This window comes from Marmota monax, unplaced genomic scaffold (assembly GCF_021218885.2).
Source record: "Marmota monax isolate L192 unplaced genomic scaffold, Marmota_monax_Labrador192_F-V1.1 WCK01_AAM20220418_F8-fsc00043, whole genome shotgun sequence".
Taxonomy (NCBI): domain Eukaryota; kingdom Metazoa; phylum Chordata; class Mammalia; order Rodentia; family Sciuridae; genus Marmota; species Marmota monax.
The window spans coordinates 9539662-9555983 of NW_026691982.1; positions in this window are offsets into that span (position 1 = coordinate 9539662).

The following is a 16322-nucleotide window of genomic DNA, read 5'->3' on the forward strand; positions in this document are numbered from 1 at the left end:
GGGGAGAGGGAGAGGAACATTCAGTGTTATTCAATCAGGCAGCCTCAAGAAATATGAGTGCAGGATGGAGCCCACCTGGGGCACTGTATGATGCTTATCTTCCTGTCTCACCTTCTTATCTGAATCTCAGCCTTTGTCAGCAGTAATCTGTTGCTTTATTCACTTTAGTGCTCTTAAGAGGAGACTGGTATGTTAAGTGTTTAGTAGGTGTTTTGACTAAGTGGAATGTACAGGGGACAGGACCACTTTTTCTAGTTTGAAGACTCCTAGATCTCATGTTCTCTGATTGCTTGGGTGAGGGCTGGAGTAGAGCAACTTGGTGAGTACTGTTTCCTCATGCAGATATGGTCCCATAGTTAGCACATTCCAGGTGTCCTCATGGCTTAGGGGCCAAATGGTTGTCTCTTACATTGATATACCTCAATGCCTAGCAACTAACTCCCCTCAGCTTGTATTGATATTCCTTTAGCCATGCTTGCCTGTCATCTGGACAGTGTCGGGGACCTTGAATATCACAGTATTTTGTTTTAATATTTTTTTTTAGTTGTCAATGAACCTTTATTTCATTTATTTACATGCAGTGTTGAGAATCAAATCCAATGCCTCACACATGCTAGGCAAGTACTCCACCACTGAGCCACAACCCCAACCCCAACATCATAGTTTTAAACTTCCCTTCATATCACTTCTACATCTAGTTAAAACCTCCAACAAATTATTATTCCTTCCTCACTAAGACTCTCTGCTTCCTAATTGGTTGTTGAAGATGAGGCCTCCACGCCCTTTAAAGAAACCTGTCCTGACCTAGTCTTGGCATTGACTCAGAGAGAAATTAAAATGTTTGCTGAATCATCCTCACTTCCCACAACACCCTCACATTTTTGATAATTATGGTCTCCCTTCCTCAGGTTGAATCACTTAGAGATCTGAAGTTAGCCCCAGCTCCCCTGAAGGTGGTACTTAATGAGCAGGACTGAGTCTCCTCAGTCCTGGAACTCCAGAACTGAGGGCCCTGCCTGCTTTCTGCCTTCGGCTGAGGAGGAAGTAAACACATGTAGATTAATATAAGATCATTTTCGTTTTGTTTGTCTTGGACTAAGTATTTGAGAATTCAAACATGTGTACTCTTGACCCTGCAGTGGTGGGGTTATTTGAGTCTATTTCAGTCTAACTGCTAAAATAGTTCCCCTCCAATGAGTTTCAAAGTCACCAGCCTGATACTATTTTAATTTTCTTGGTGGTGCTGAGGATGGAACCCAGAGCCTCACCCATGCTAGGCAAGTGCTGTACCACTGAGCTACAGCCCAGCTCCCTGATACCATCTTAAAAACAGAGAATGCTCTTGTCTTGACTGCCAGTTGTTGAAATACTAGGAAAGTTTGAAGTAATTTAATGATGTAAAAAATATATTGGGAGGGGAGGGAGGGGTCATTAGCAGCAGAGGAAAAACAACAACTGAGTGGTCCCCAAACAGAGGTGCTATCTCCTCAAGCTCCAAAGAGACTGGCTGCCTAGGTTTCCAAGATTTCCAAGCCAGGTCTCTGGCTCTTACATCTTCCAGGAATGTGGTCATCTCCAATGGGAATCACTAGTTAAACTATAACTCTACGGTGGTGCTTACGTGAGTGGTTGTCTTTCTCCTGTTGACCTTCGGGAAGCTACAGTGACAAGCTTACACCGAGCACAGAGCGGCCGAGTTCCGGCTCCCGGAACCGTCCCGGAACCGCCCTGGCTCAGGGCTGCGGAGCCCGCGGAGGCTGCTTCTTGGACCCTGCTACTATCAGAGCATACACCAAACACTAAGCGGCCGAATTCCGGCTCCCGGAACTGAGCCCGCGGGGGCTGCTTCTTGGAGCCTACACTTATAGGAGCTTACACCGAGCACGGAGCGGCCGAGTTCCGGCTCCCGGAACTTCCCTGTTCCGGGGCTAGGAGCCCGCGGAAACTGTGTCTCGGTCCGGGTCCTGCTGAGGGCAGGTCAGGACTCACCCATTGCTTGGGTTGCCCGGCAAGGGGAACGAAATGCTGCCATTCGCATAGGATACCAACATGGCAGAGATCTGATGTCAGCAGAAAGCGGTGGAGGAGAGATCTTCATCAATACCAGCGGTGACATAAGCAGTTGGTCTTCTGGTAAGGGGGGTGAGGCTCAGTCACCCGAGTCTCCTCAATTTGTCCTCGAGCCGGAGGGAAGGAGCCGGGCCGCCGCCAGCCCCCGGAGCAGGCCCAGCGGCTCGCCAGCGTGGTGACCGCGTGACCCCAATTGGAGAGGGGGCGGAGCGGAGCCGCCACCCACACCCGCCAGGTGGGCAGACCCACGACCCAGTAGTACATGGGCGTGGTAGGAGGGGCAGGGCAGAGCCGCCCTTCGCGCTTGCAAGGTAAACAGACCTGTGACAGCCTGGCGGGTCAGGCCCAGTGGCCTGCCAGTGTGGTACACACGTCACCCCAACTCGAGTAGGGGCAGAGCAGATCCTTATCCCACGCCCGGATCAGGCCCTGCCGGTGTGGTGGTCACGTGACCCCAATTGGAGTGGGGGTGGAGCGGAACCGCCACCCGTGCCCGCAGGGTGAGCAGACCAGTGATCAACCTGCAGATCAGGCCCAGGGGTCCGCAGGCGTGGTAGGAGGGGCAGGGCAGATCCGCCGCCAGCGCCTTCAAGGTAGGCAGACCTACAACAGACCGGCGGATCAGGCCCAGGAGCCTGCCGGCGGGGTACAAACACCACCCTAATTGGAGTAGGGACAGAGCAGAGTCGCCTCCCTTGCCAGGAACAGACCCAGCATCCTGCAGGCGGGGTAGTCACGACACCCCAATTGGAGTAGGGGCAAAGCAGAGCCTCCACTCGTGCCCGAAAGGTGGGCAGATCTGCGACCGACCAGCAGGACAGGCCCAGTGGCCTGCTGGTACGACAGACACGACACCCCAATTGGAGTAGGGGCAGAACAGAGCCGCCACCAGCTCCCAGAACAGGCCCAGTGACCTGCCGGCGTGGTAGCCACGACACCCCAATTGGAATAAGGAGAGAGCAGAGCCGCCGCCCGCACCTGCAGGAAAGATACGCAAGCAGTATGAAAAGACAAGGAAAGAAAGGACCACAAGCAATGCAGGTCAACGCAACTTTAGAAGAGGTAACAGCTGCAGCAGATGGAATGTCAGATAAAGAATTCAGGATATACATGCTTCAGATGATCTGGAGTATCAAGGAAGACATTAAACAGCAAAATCAGACAATGAAAGATCACTTCGACAACGAATTACGCAAACAAATCCAGGAAGCAAAGGATCAACTATACAGGGAGATAGAGGTTATAAAAAACAAGCAATCAGAAATCCTAGAAATGCAGGAAGCAATAAACCAACTTAAAAACTCAATGGAGAATACTACCAACAGAGTAGAACACTTAGAAGATAGAACATCAGACAATGAAGACAAAGTATTTCAACTGGAAAAGAACATAGACAGCTCAGCAAGACTGTTAAGAAACCATGAGCAGAACATCCAAGAAATATGGGATAACATTAAGAGACCAAACTTAAGAGTCATTGGGATACAGGAAGGTACAGAGCTCCAAACCAAAGGAATGAGCAGTCTATTCCATGAAATAATACAAGAAAACTTCCCAGACTTGAAGAATGAGACAGAATCCCAAATCCTAGAAGCCTACAGGACGCCGAATGTGCAAAATCATAAGAGATCCACACCTAGACACATTATAATGAAGATGCCCAACATACAGAATAAGGAGAGAATTTTAAAAGCTACAAGAGAAAGGAAGCAGATTACATTTAGGGGCAAGCCAATCAGGATAACAGCTGATCTTTCAACACAGACTCTGAAAGCTAGAAGATCCTGGAATAACATATTTCAAACACTGAAAGATAATGGGTTCCAACCAAGAATTGTGTATCCAGCGAAATTAAGCTTCAGGATGGAGAATGAAATTAAAACCTTCCACGATAAACAAAAGTTTAAAGAATTCGCAGCTAGAAAACCATCTCTTCAAAACATCCTAGCCAAAGTATTACAGGAAGAGGAAATGGAAAATAACAATGAAAACCAACAGTGGGAGGTAGGACAGTAAAGGGGGGGGAAACAATCAAAGAGGAAAACAAACAATGTTTAGTAACAGAAATAAACAAATATGGCTGGAAGAACAACCCATATCTCAATAATAACCCTAAATGTTAATGGCTTAAACTCACCAATTAAGAGACACAGGCTAGTAGAATGGATCACAAAACAAGACCCAACAATATGCTGCCTACAGGAGACGCATTTGATAGGAAAAGACATACATAGGCTGAAGGTGAAAGGTTGGGAAAAATCATATCACTCATATGGACTTCGGAAACAAGCAGGCGTGTCCATACTCATATCAAATAAAATAGATTTCAAGCCAAAGTTAATCAAAAGAGATAAAGAGGGACACTACATACTGCTTAAGGGAACCATACACCAACAAGACATAACAATCATAAATATTTATGCCCCAAACAATGGTGCAGCTATGTTCGTCAAACAAACTCTTCTCAAGTTCAAGAGTCTAATAGACCACCACACCATAATCATGGGAGACTTCAACACACCTCTCTCGCCACTGGACAGATCTTCCAAACAAAAGTTGAATAAGGAAACTATAGAACTCAATAACACTATTAATAACCTAGACCTAATTGACATATATAGAGTATACCACCCAACATCAAGCAGTTACACTTTTTTCTCAGCAGCACATGGATCCTTCTCAAAAATAGATCATATATTATGTCACAGGGCAACTCTTAGACAATATAAAGGAGTAGAGATATTACCATGCATCTTATCTGATCATAATGGAATGAAACTGAAAATCAACGATAAAAGAAGGAAGGAAAAAGCATACATCAATTGGAGAATGAACAATAGGTTACTGAATGATCAATGGGTTATAGAAGACATCAAGGAGGAAATTAAAAAATTCTTAGAGATAAATGAAAACACAGACACAACATATCGGAATCTATGGGACACATTGAAAGCAGTTCTAAGAGGAAAATTCATTGCTTGGAGTTCATTCCTTAAAAAAAGAAAAAACCAACAAATAAATGATCTCATACTTCATCTCAAAATCCTTGAAAAAGAAGAGCAAAACAACAGCAAAAGAAGTAGAAGGCAAAAATAATTAAAATCAGAGCTGAAATTAATGAAATCGAAACAAAAGAAACAATTGAAAAAATTGACAAAACTAAAAGTTGGTTCTTTGAAAAAATAAACAAAATCGACAGACCCTTAGCGATGCTAGTGAAGAGAGGAAGAGAGAGAACTCAAATTACTAGCATACGGGATGAAAAAGGCAATATCACAACAGACACTTCAGAAATACAGAAGATAATCAAAAACTATTTTGAATCCTTATACTCCAATAAATTAGAAGATAGTGAAGGCATAGATAAATTTCTTAAGTCATATGATCTGCCCAGATTGAGTCAGGAGGATATAGAAAACCTAAACAGACCAATATCAATTGAGGAGATAGAAGAAACCATCAAAAGACTACCAACTAAGAAAAGCCCAGGTCCCGATGGGTATACAGCAGAATTTTACAAAACCTTTAAAGAAGAACTAATACCAATACTTTTCAAGCTACTTCAGGAAATAGAAAAGGAGGGAGAACTTCCAAATTCATTCTATGAGGCCAACATCACCCTGATACCTAAACCAGACAAAGACACTTCAAAGAAAGAAAACTACAGACCAATATCTCTAATGAACCTAGATGCAAAAATCCTCAATAAAATTCTGGCGAATTGGATACAAAAACATATCAAAAAAATTGTACACCATGATCAAGTAGGATTCATCCCTGGGATGCAAGGCTGGTTCAATATACGGAAATCAATAAATGTTATTCACCACATCAATAGACTTAAAAATAAGAACCATATGATCATCTCGATAGATGCGGAAAAAGCATTTGACAAAGTACAGCATCCCTTTATGTTCAAAACTCTAGAAAAACTAGGGATAACAGGAACATACCTCAATATTGTAAAAGCAATCTATGCTAAGCCTCAGGCTAGCATTATTCTGAATGGAGAAAAACTGAAGGCATTCCCTCTAAAATCTGGAACAAGACAGGGATGCCCTCTCTCTCCACTTCTCTTCAACATAGTTCTCGAAACACTGGCCAGAGCAATTAGACAGACGAAAGAAATTAAAGGCATAAAAATAGGAAAAGAAGAAATTAAATTATCACTATTTGCAGATGATATGATTCTATATCTAGCAGACCCAAAAGGCTCTACAAAGAAACTATTAGAGCTAATAAATGAATTCAGCAAAGTGGCAGGATTTAAAATCAACACGAATAAATCAAAGGCATTCCTGTATATCAGCGACAAATCCTCTGAAATGGAAATGAGGACAACCACTCCATTCAAAATATCTTCAAAAAAAATAAAATACTTGGGAATCAACCTAACAAAAGAGGTGAAAGACTTATACAATGAAAACTACAGAACCCTAAAGAGAGAAATAGAAGAAGATCTTAGAAGATGGAAAAATATACCCTGTTCATGGATAGGCAGAACTAACATCATCAAAATGGCGATATTACCAAAAGTTCTCTATAGGTTTAATGCAATGCCAATCAAAATCCCAATGGCATTTCTTGTAGAAATAGAGAAAGCAATCATGAAATTCATATGGAAAAATAAAAGACCCAGAATAGCAAAAACAATGCTAAGCAAGAAGTGTGAATCAGGCGGTATAGCGATACCAGACTTCAAACTATACTACAGAGCAATAGTAACAAAAACAGCATGGTACTGGTACCAAAACAGGCGTGTGGACCAATGGTACAGAATAGAGGACACAGAAACCAATCCACAAAACTACAACTATCTTATATTTGATAAAGGGGCTAAAAGCATGCAATGGAGGAAGGATAGCATCTTCAACAAATGGTGCTGGGAAAACTGGAAATCCATATGCAACAAAATGAAACTGAATCCCTTTCTCTCGCCATGCACAAAAGTGAATTCAAAATGGATCAAGGAACTTGATATCAAATCAGAGACGCGCCGTCTGATAGAAGAAAAAGTTGGCTACGATCTACAGTCGGTGGGGTCGGGCTCCAAATTCCTCAATAGGACACCCATAGCACAAAAGTTAATAACTAGAATCAACAAATGGGACTTACTCAAACTAAGAAGTTTTTTCTCAGCAAAAGAAACAATAAGAGAGGTAAATAGGGAGCCTACATCCTGGGAACAAATCTTTACTCCTCACACTTCAGATAGAGCCCTAATATCCAGAGTATACAAAGAACTCCAAAAATTAGACAATAAGAGAACAAACAACCCAATCAACAAATGGGCCAAGGACCTGAACAGACACTTCACAGAGGAGGACATACAGTCAATCAACAAGTACATGAAAAAATGCTCAACATCTCTAGCTGTCAGAGAAATGCAAATCAAAACCACCCTAAGATACCATCTCACTCCAGTAAGATTGGCAGCCATTAGGAAGTCAAACAACAACAAGTGCTGGCGAGGATGTGGGGAAAAGGGTACACTTGTACATTGCTGGTGGGACTGCAGATTGGTGCAGCCAATTTGGAAAGCAGTATGGAGATTTCTTGGAAAGCTGGGAATGGAGCCACCATTTGACCCAGCTATTCCCCTTCTTGGTCTATTCCCTAAAGACCTAAAAAGAGCATGCTACAGGGACACTGCTACATCGATGTTCATAGCAGCACAGTTCACAATAGCAAGACTGTGGAACCAACCTAGATGCCCTTCAATAGACGAATGGATTAAAAAAATGTGGCATTTATACACAATGGAGTATTACTCTGCATTAAAAAATGACAAAATCATAGAATTTACAGGGAAATGGATGGCATTAGAGCAGATTATGCTAAGTGAAGCTAGCCAATCCCTAAAAAACAAATGCCAAATGTCTTCTTTGATATAAGGAAAGTAACTAAGAACAGAGTAGGGACGAAGAACAGGAGAAGAAGATTAACATTTAACAGGGATGAGAGGTGGGAGGGAAAGGGAGAGAGAAGGTAAATTGCACGGTAATGGAAGGAGACCCTCAGGGTTATACAGTGGAGGGGGTAGAGAGAGAGGAGGGGAGGGGAGGGGAGAGGTGGGGAGGGGGGAGGGTGGATGATGGGAAAGGCAGCGGAGCACAACAGACACTAGTATGGCAATTTGTAAATCAATGGATGTGTAACTGATGTGAATCTGCAATCTGTGTATGGGGTGAAGGTGGGAGTTCATAACCCACTAGAATCAAAGTGTGGAATATGATATGTCAAGAAATTTGTAATGTTTTGAACAACCCACAATAAAAAATTAAAAAAAAAATATATTGGGCATATATTCAAATTGAATTATAAAACTGAATTATAAATTGAATTACATAAAATATAAAAGACTAAGGTCTTTCAAATCCCAACTTAGCCACTTGTTTGTTGTCTTACACACTTGTTTGCTCTGGTTCTTTGAAGTGTACTTGCTTGCTGTAACATGGGGAAGGTCATTTCTATTTTATTAGTATGACGGAGATAAAAACATTGGCAAAGAGAAGGGACAATTAAATATATTGAAACTACACATGTATTAGCTACTCTGACAAGTGTTTCCTCGTTTGGTATCTTTTAGAATTAGTTTGAACACTTATAAAGTTATGTAAATGTTAGTTATTATAAGTAGTATTACCTTGGCAGAAATGAATCTCTCTGAATCTATTTCTTTATCTGTGAACGGAGAATAATATCACCAAACTTAAAGACTGTCATTAGACAAATATAGAAGTAAAGGGGGTATGCAGAGTTATAGAGCAGCTTACAAATATTGATATTCTTACTGATGCTGTTGATGAATTCTTCAAATTGTTGCTTGATAATGATGTTTCCAGTTTTCCCCAAAGGGATCTATCTTTCCAATCTGGGCGGTACCAGTTAATGAAGACTTGCCAGAATCTCTGTATCCTTTTATCCAATCCAGACTTTAAATACACCTTCTGATTAGATCACACTGTCAATTTGAAAAAGGGATCAGAGCCAAAGTCCACACTGTGTGTAAAGGGGGTGAAGGCTATGTGGCTGCCATTCCAAATTCTGAAAGGGGGAGGGCTCTCCTTCCATGAATAGAGGCACAAGTGTTTTTCATGGTTTTGGTTTTCTGTTTTTAAGACAAAATGTGCTTTGGGATATTTTTATCTTAAGAATCATATGGTTGTGAAAGAAAGCAAAGCAGCCACTGTTCAGGTGACCTCTTTCTGCTGTGAATAGTTTGCACCAGATGAAGTCAGCTCAAGACATTTTGAATAGCCTCTGCATACCTGAGACCTGGCAAACAGGTGAGACTAACTATCCTTCAAAGAGGAGGCCTTTAAAAGAGGAGGGGAGGGAGTGGAGAAAGAGTCACACAGGTAACAATTGATCCTCAGCATTCTGTGGAAAGGAAGTACTGGTGGTAAATGACCTCATTTACTCTTTGAATGTTCAGTGAGAAAAGCCAGCTATGTCTCTGGCCCTAGGATCTCACCTGGGTGACAAGCTGAAGCTGTGGAGACTATACCTGTCTTTCAGCTGTGAGCGCCTTCACTACCTTCGAGAAGGACCCCAAGAGGTGTGATCTTCATTCTGGCCCCTCAACTAACTAAGCCCAGATTGGGTAAATTTGGTCCCAGGTACATGCAACAATGAATACTATGGCTTTTGCCCACAGGATGAATGTGTGAGTACAAAACAACCATGATTTTGGTGACAGATTAAAAACTGTAGATGCTAAGAAGTGAGCAAATTACCCCGCCCTGAAAAAATGGCTCTAATTCTATGCTGCTCTGGGTAGGTGACTGCTCCTGTCAGAGCTGCTGTTTTCAGGCTGTAGGTGGAACCAATGCTATTATTTTTGTTTTATTCGGGGACTGACAGGGTCTGGAAAGGTCTGGACCTCTGCTTCCAGTTCTCTGGGAAACTTTCAGGGATGCTGTTCAGAAGCTCTTGGGGAGATGCAGGCGCTGTGTCACGGAAAGCACCTGGACATATTCCTATTTTCTCTTCAGAGACATCCTCTTTGGAGACAGGCAGCCATGTTGCCTCCTGACATGTGTGTACTACTGGAAACAGGACCCATCTTGGAGAAGTGGAGGGCTGTGCTGGCAGCAATGAGCCCCTGGAATGGGAAAGCGCAGCTGGAGCACCCCCTCAAAGTAGAGTGGAAAACAGCTGCTTGCCCCAGCCACGCCTCCATTGGCCTTTGCCCCTCCCCCTTTCTTTTCAGCCCCAAACTTTTCTCTTTAGTGGAAAAGGAACCTAGGGCCCCTGCTAGGCAAGCCCTCTACTACTGTTGGGCTACAGCCCCAGCCCCAAATCTCTCTCTTTTTTTAAAGTTTTAGTTTTTACTGGCATCTCCATCACCTCAAATATTTATCATTTCCTTGTGGTGTGAATATTCAAAATCTTTTCTAGTTGTTTTGAAAGTCACAATATAATATTATTAACTATAGTCACACTAGTATACAATAGAGCATCAGAATTTCTGTTTGTTTATGTTTGTCTTATTTTACTTAGTACAATGTCCTCCAGGTTCATCCATGCTTTCACAAATGACAAGATTTCCCTTTTTAAAATTAATTTTTAAATTAAAATTAAATTTATTTTAAACTGGAACATAAAACATGAAATTGTACGTATTAATGTGGTAACCCCTTTATTTAAGGTAAATAGTACTCCTGTGTGTATATACATCACATATTCTTCATCCATTCATCCATTGATGGACACTTAGATTGATTCCATATCTTGGCTGTTATGGATAGTATTGAAATAAATATGGGGTTGCATATATCTTTTTGAAATACGGATTTTGGTTCCTTTAAGTATAGACCCAGCAGTAGGATTGCTGAACCAAATGACAGTTCTATTTTTAATTGTTTGAAGAATTTCCATACTACTTCCTATAATGGCTGTACTAATTTATATTCCCACGGACAGTGGGCAAGCCTTCCTTTTTTTCTCAACATCTTAAGCACCACTTGTTATCTTTTGACTTTTTAATAACAGCCATTCTAACAGGTGTGAGGTGATCTCATCGTGGTTTTGATTTGCATTTCACCAATGATTAGGGATATTGAGCATTGCTGTCTCTTCCCACACCTTCCCCTGCCTACTCCACTTCCTTAACCAGTGCCCTCCAGACCTAATATGGCAGCTTGTACATCACACCCTCCTTGACTTCACTCCTTTCCTGGAAGGTGCTGCCAGAACTCTGCTTACCACAGCCCTTTGGGTCCATTACATTTCCAGTCCAGACTGCCCTGCAGCACTTGCCTTTTCATTTGACTTTGCCTCTGAGCACTGTGGGCTGTCCCTGCTTGGAGATATCTGAGGAAAGAGGGGTCGTTAGCTAATGATTGACAGGTGTGGGGTGAACATGACCAGGGCCCATACCTTGTGGCTGGGCTTGCAGAGCTTCCTGCAAGAGGGAACTGTGTTTGGCCACGGTAATGCTCAGTGAGGCTCCCTTGTCCTTCCTGTGGATGATCCCCACTCCATTGCCATTATTCCCTTTATCTCCCAAGAAACTACACGCACTCAGTTCTGTCATGGGGTCTTGTTTGTGGGAACCCAACTACCTTTCCTGACTCCTGAGCAAAGACTATTCTTTTTGCTTTTTTCAGGTTCTTCATTTTTCCTGATCCCCTCACATCCCAAATAGAGACCTCACCACCTCCCTTGCCTGCCATCTCCTCTTTCCCTTCAGGATCTTGCCTCCTCTCATGACCTCAGTCTTCAGCTGCAAGGAAAGTTGCCCACATGAATGTTTCTAGCCCCATTATGTTTGTACTTTTTTTTTTTTTTTGTGGTGCTAGGAATGGAACCCAGGGTCTTGTGTGTGCTAGGCAAGTGCTGTCTCACTGAGCTACACCCCCATCCCTTTGCCTTGATTGTTTGGCACAAATTTTAGTAAAGTCTTTCTAAGATATGCCTGCTTTCCCCACCTTGCATTGCCTTATTTTCAATATGTTTTAAATCAGATTATTTTCTCCCTTTATGATAACAGATACCTTGAGGACTTCCTTGTTTCTATTGTGTACTGCTCAGGCATGAGAAGTCAGGCATGTTTGTCTTCCTTTTCCCTCTCACCCTGAATAATTAATCCACAACAATGACAGTTGTGGTCACTAAAAAAAAAAATTTTGTAGTTGTAGATAGACAGCATGCCTTTATTTCATTTGTTTATTTTTATGTAGTGCTAAGGATCAAACTCAGTGCTTCACATGTGCTAGGTAGGCGTTCTGCCACTGAGCTACAGCCCCGCTCCTAGTTGTGGTTATTATTAAAACATTATTTAATATGTATTTTGCCCTTCTGTCACCAAATTAAGTTGGCTACAGTTCCTGTATCTGCCTATTCTGGTAGCCTTCCAAATAATATCTCTGTCTCCCTTTAGTCCTTCTTTTTTTATTACCCTATTTAAGTTAAAGTTAATTTTTCTGGAGCTTGGATCTGAGTGTGTGGTTCTCTAGCTTGGAAGCATTTAAGAGCTTCCCATTGTCCACCAAGCAAACTCTTGTCCTCTATCTTTCTGCTCAAGGACCTGCACCATCAGCTTTGCCAGCCTCCTGCTCTCCTCAGCATGCTGGAAACTCTCCTGCTTAACTAAACTTTATTCCTCCTCGGCACTTTGCTTATTTTCAGGAATGTGAGCAGGGTGGTCTTCTCTTGCTCTCATTCCCTTGTGCAAGGTTCTACAGCCCAAGACTGGATTTTAGCTTTTTAACTTCTTTAGAGTCAAGTTAGACTGAGTTTGTAAGTCTAGAATTATTTGGTGTTTTTTCAGTTAGATGACCCTTGGATTCAACTTAGTTTCCCCGTAGATATCCTGGGTTTTCTTGTGCTCTTCTCTGGATGAACATCATTTTACAAAATTCTGAACACACATAAATAACTCAGAGAATCAAAGTGCAGGACATTTGTCACTTCTAGAATATTCTTTTGTTCGAGAGGGACATGATTCTCCCATAACATAGACATATAAACGTAGTCATTTTCCCATTCAGAATGCAGAATAAGCTAAGAGAAAAATCTCTCTCTTTTTTTTAAAGAGAGAGAGAGAGAGAGAGAGAGAGAGAGAGAGAGAGAGAGAGAATTTTTAATATTTATTTTTTCGTTTTCAGCAGGCACAACATCTTTATTTGTATGTGGTGCTGAGGATCGAACCCAGGCCGCACACATGCCAGGGGAGCGCGCTACCGCTTGAGCCACATCCCCAGCACCCCCCCTTCTCTCTCTCTCTCTCTCTTTTTTTTTTTAAAAGAACAATGGCAACAAAAGGTGTCCATTTCTTGTTTTTCATTAAGACTTTGTTGGCTACTTATTGAAGCATGGAAGTGTTTTTGGAAACTCAAAGATAGTCCAAAGACTCAAGAGGCTGAAAAATATTTTTTTTCAAGAAAAAAATTATTTTTTCCAAGGACTCTTCATACTGCTTTCCATTTTGGCTACACCAATTTGCAGTCCCACCAGCAGTGTATGAGTGTACCTTTTCCCCACATACTTGCCAACACTTACTGTTTTTTTTTTCACTTTTTGAAAATATTTTATTTGCTCTTCTCACTAGGATATAAACTTCTTTTTTAAAAATTTTCATTCTTTTTTATTTATATATGACAGCATAATGCATTATAATTCTTTTTTTTAATATTTATTTTTTTTAGTTTTCGGTGGATACAACATCTTTGTATGTGGTGCTGAGGATCGAACCTGGGCCGCACGCATGCCAGGTGAGTGTGCTACCACTTGAGCCACATCCCCAGCCCCTATAATTCTTTTTATACATATAAAGCACAATTTTTTCATATCTCTTATTGTATACAAAGTATATTCACACCAATTTATGTCTTCGTACATGTACTTTGGATAATAATGTCCCTCACATTCCACCATCATTTATTATTGTTGTTTATGTTCTTAATAGCTGCCATTCTGACTGGAGTGAAATGAAACCTTAGAGTGGTTTTGATTGCATTTCTCTAATTGCTAGAGATATTGAACATTTTTTCATATATTTGTTGATTGATTGTATATCATCTTCTGAGAGGTGTCTGTTCAGTTCTTTGGCCCATTTATTGACTGGGCTATTTGTTTTCTTGGTGTTTAGCTTTTTGAGTTCTTTATATACCTTAGAGATTACTGCTCTATCTGATTTGTGAGTGGTAAAGATTTGCTCCTGAGTTATAGGATCTCTGTTCACGTCACTGATTGTTTCTTTTGCTGAGAAGAAGCTTTTTAGTTTGAATCCATCCCATTTATTGATTCTTGATTTTATCATCTTACTCCTCAGTCTGTACCCAAAGGACTTAAAAACAGCATACTGCAGGGAAACAGCCACATCAATGTTTATAGCAGCATAATTCACAATAACTAAACTGTGGAACAAACCTAGATGCCTTTAGTAGATGAATGGATAAAGAAAATGTGGTATAAATACACAATGGAATATTACTCAGCAATAAAAGAGAATAAAATCATGGCATTTGCAGGTAAATGGATGGAGTTAGAGAAAATAATGCTAAGTGAAGTTAACCAATCCCAAAAATCAAATGCTGAATGTTTTCTCTGATATAAGGAGGTTGATTCATAGTGGGGTTGAGAGAGGGAGCATGGGAGGATTAGACGAACACTAGATAGGGCAAAGGAGTGGGAGGCGAAGGGAGGGGGTATGGGGATAAAAAAGATGGTGGAATGAGATGGATATCATTACCCTAAGTACATGTATGAAGACATGAATGGTATGAATATACTTTACATACAACCAGAGATATAAAGAATTGTGCTCTATATGTGTAATATAAATTGTAGTGCATATTTATATATGCATTACAATTTATATTACATAAGTTGTAATATAATATAATCTGCTGTCATACATAACAAATTAGAATAAAAAGTAAATTTAAAAAAATAAGATAAAATTTAAGGTAAAAAATTATTTTTTTTTGACTTTTTTTATACGTGTGTGTGGTGATGGGGTTCAAGCCTGGGTCCTTGCACAGGCTAGTCAAGTGTCCTTCTGCTGAGCTACCTCATTTAGCCCCAGTATTTCCCCCCATACCATTTACAAGTGGGAACAAATTCTTCCAAACTCTCATCTACTTCTGGATATAGATGATGTGATTATTACTAAAACTTCTGCTTATGGATAGAAATGAAAACTCCAAAATGAGATTATTGAAAAAAAATGAAGTCATACTAGATTTTGGAAATAATTGAGAACTTAACAGCACAGGGACTTAGAGAAATATGAGCTTTTAAAAAGCTTATCATGGAAGCAAACCCCATTTTTATCATCTTTCCTGAGAATAATTTTTACTCATAGAATATTTTACATAGTACAGGCTATCAAGGGTATCTTGATATATTTTTGAGAGTAGGAAAGACCACTTTTGGCATGTTACTTGAATTTGAAGCAAAGTTATTTTCTGGTACTTCTTTCCTAAATAACTTGACTGGTTTGAATGTGGTTGTTTTCCATGATACAGGATAAGACTTAGGTCTGTGCTCAGACTTGTTCAATGAGTTTAATGTTTACAGTTAATATACATGAGCTTTGGAATTTATTTTGGTGCATGTTAGTGTTAATAAAATAAGAGATGTTAACAGTGTTGGATGTGTGTCTGAGTTCAAATAACATTTTAACATGCTTTTAATCACAGTGTCTTTCAGTGCAGACCATCCATTGTCTCTTGTAAGAAAAGAGATCTTTTTTTAATTTTCCAAACAATAATTGTGTTAAGAATATAACATAAAATTTGTCATCTTAACCATTTTAAAGCTAAGGGCACAGTTCAACAGTTCAGTGGCAATAAGTATATGCACCATCCAGCTCCAGAACTTTTTCATCTACCCAAACTGAAACTCTGAACTCATTAAACAACTCATTCCTCTTTTCCTCCAGCCCCTGATTACATTCAGTTTTCTGTCTTTATAAATTTGACTATTTAGGTACCTCATTTAAGAGGTATATTTGTCCAATATGGTTTATTTAACTTAGCATGATGTCCTCAAGGCTCATTCATATTATAGCATGTACCTGATTTTCCTTCCTTTTATTTATTTATTTATTTATTTATTTATTTATTGTTGGTTGTTCAAAACATTACATAGTTCTTGATATATCATCTTTCACACTTTGCTTCAAGTGGGTTATGAACTCCCATTTTTAGCCCATATACAGATTGCAGAATCACATCAGTTACACATCCATTGATTTACATATTTCCATACTAGTGACTGTCGTGTTCTGCTACCTTTCC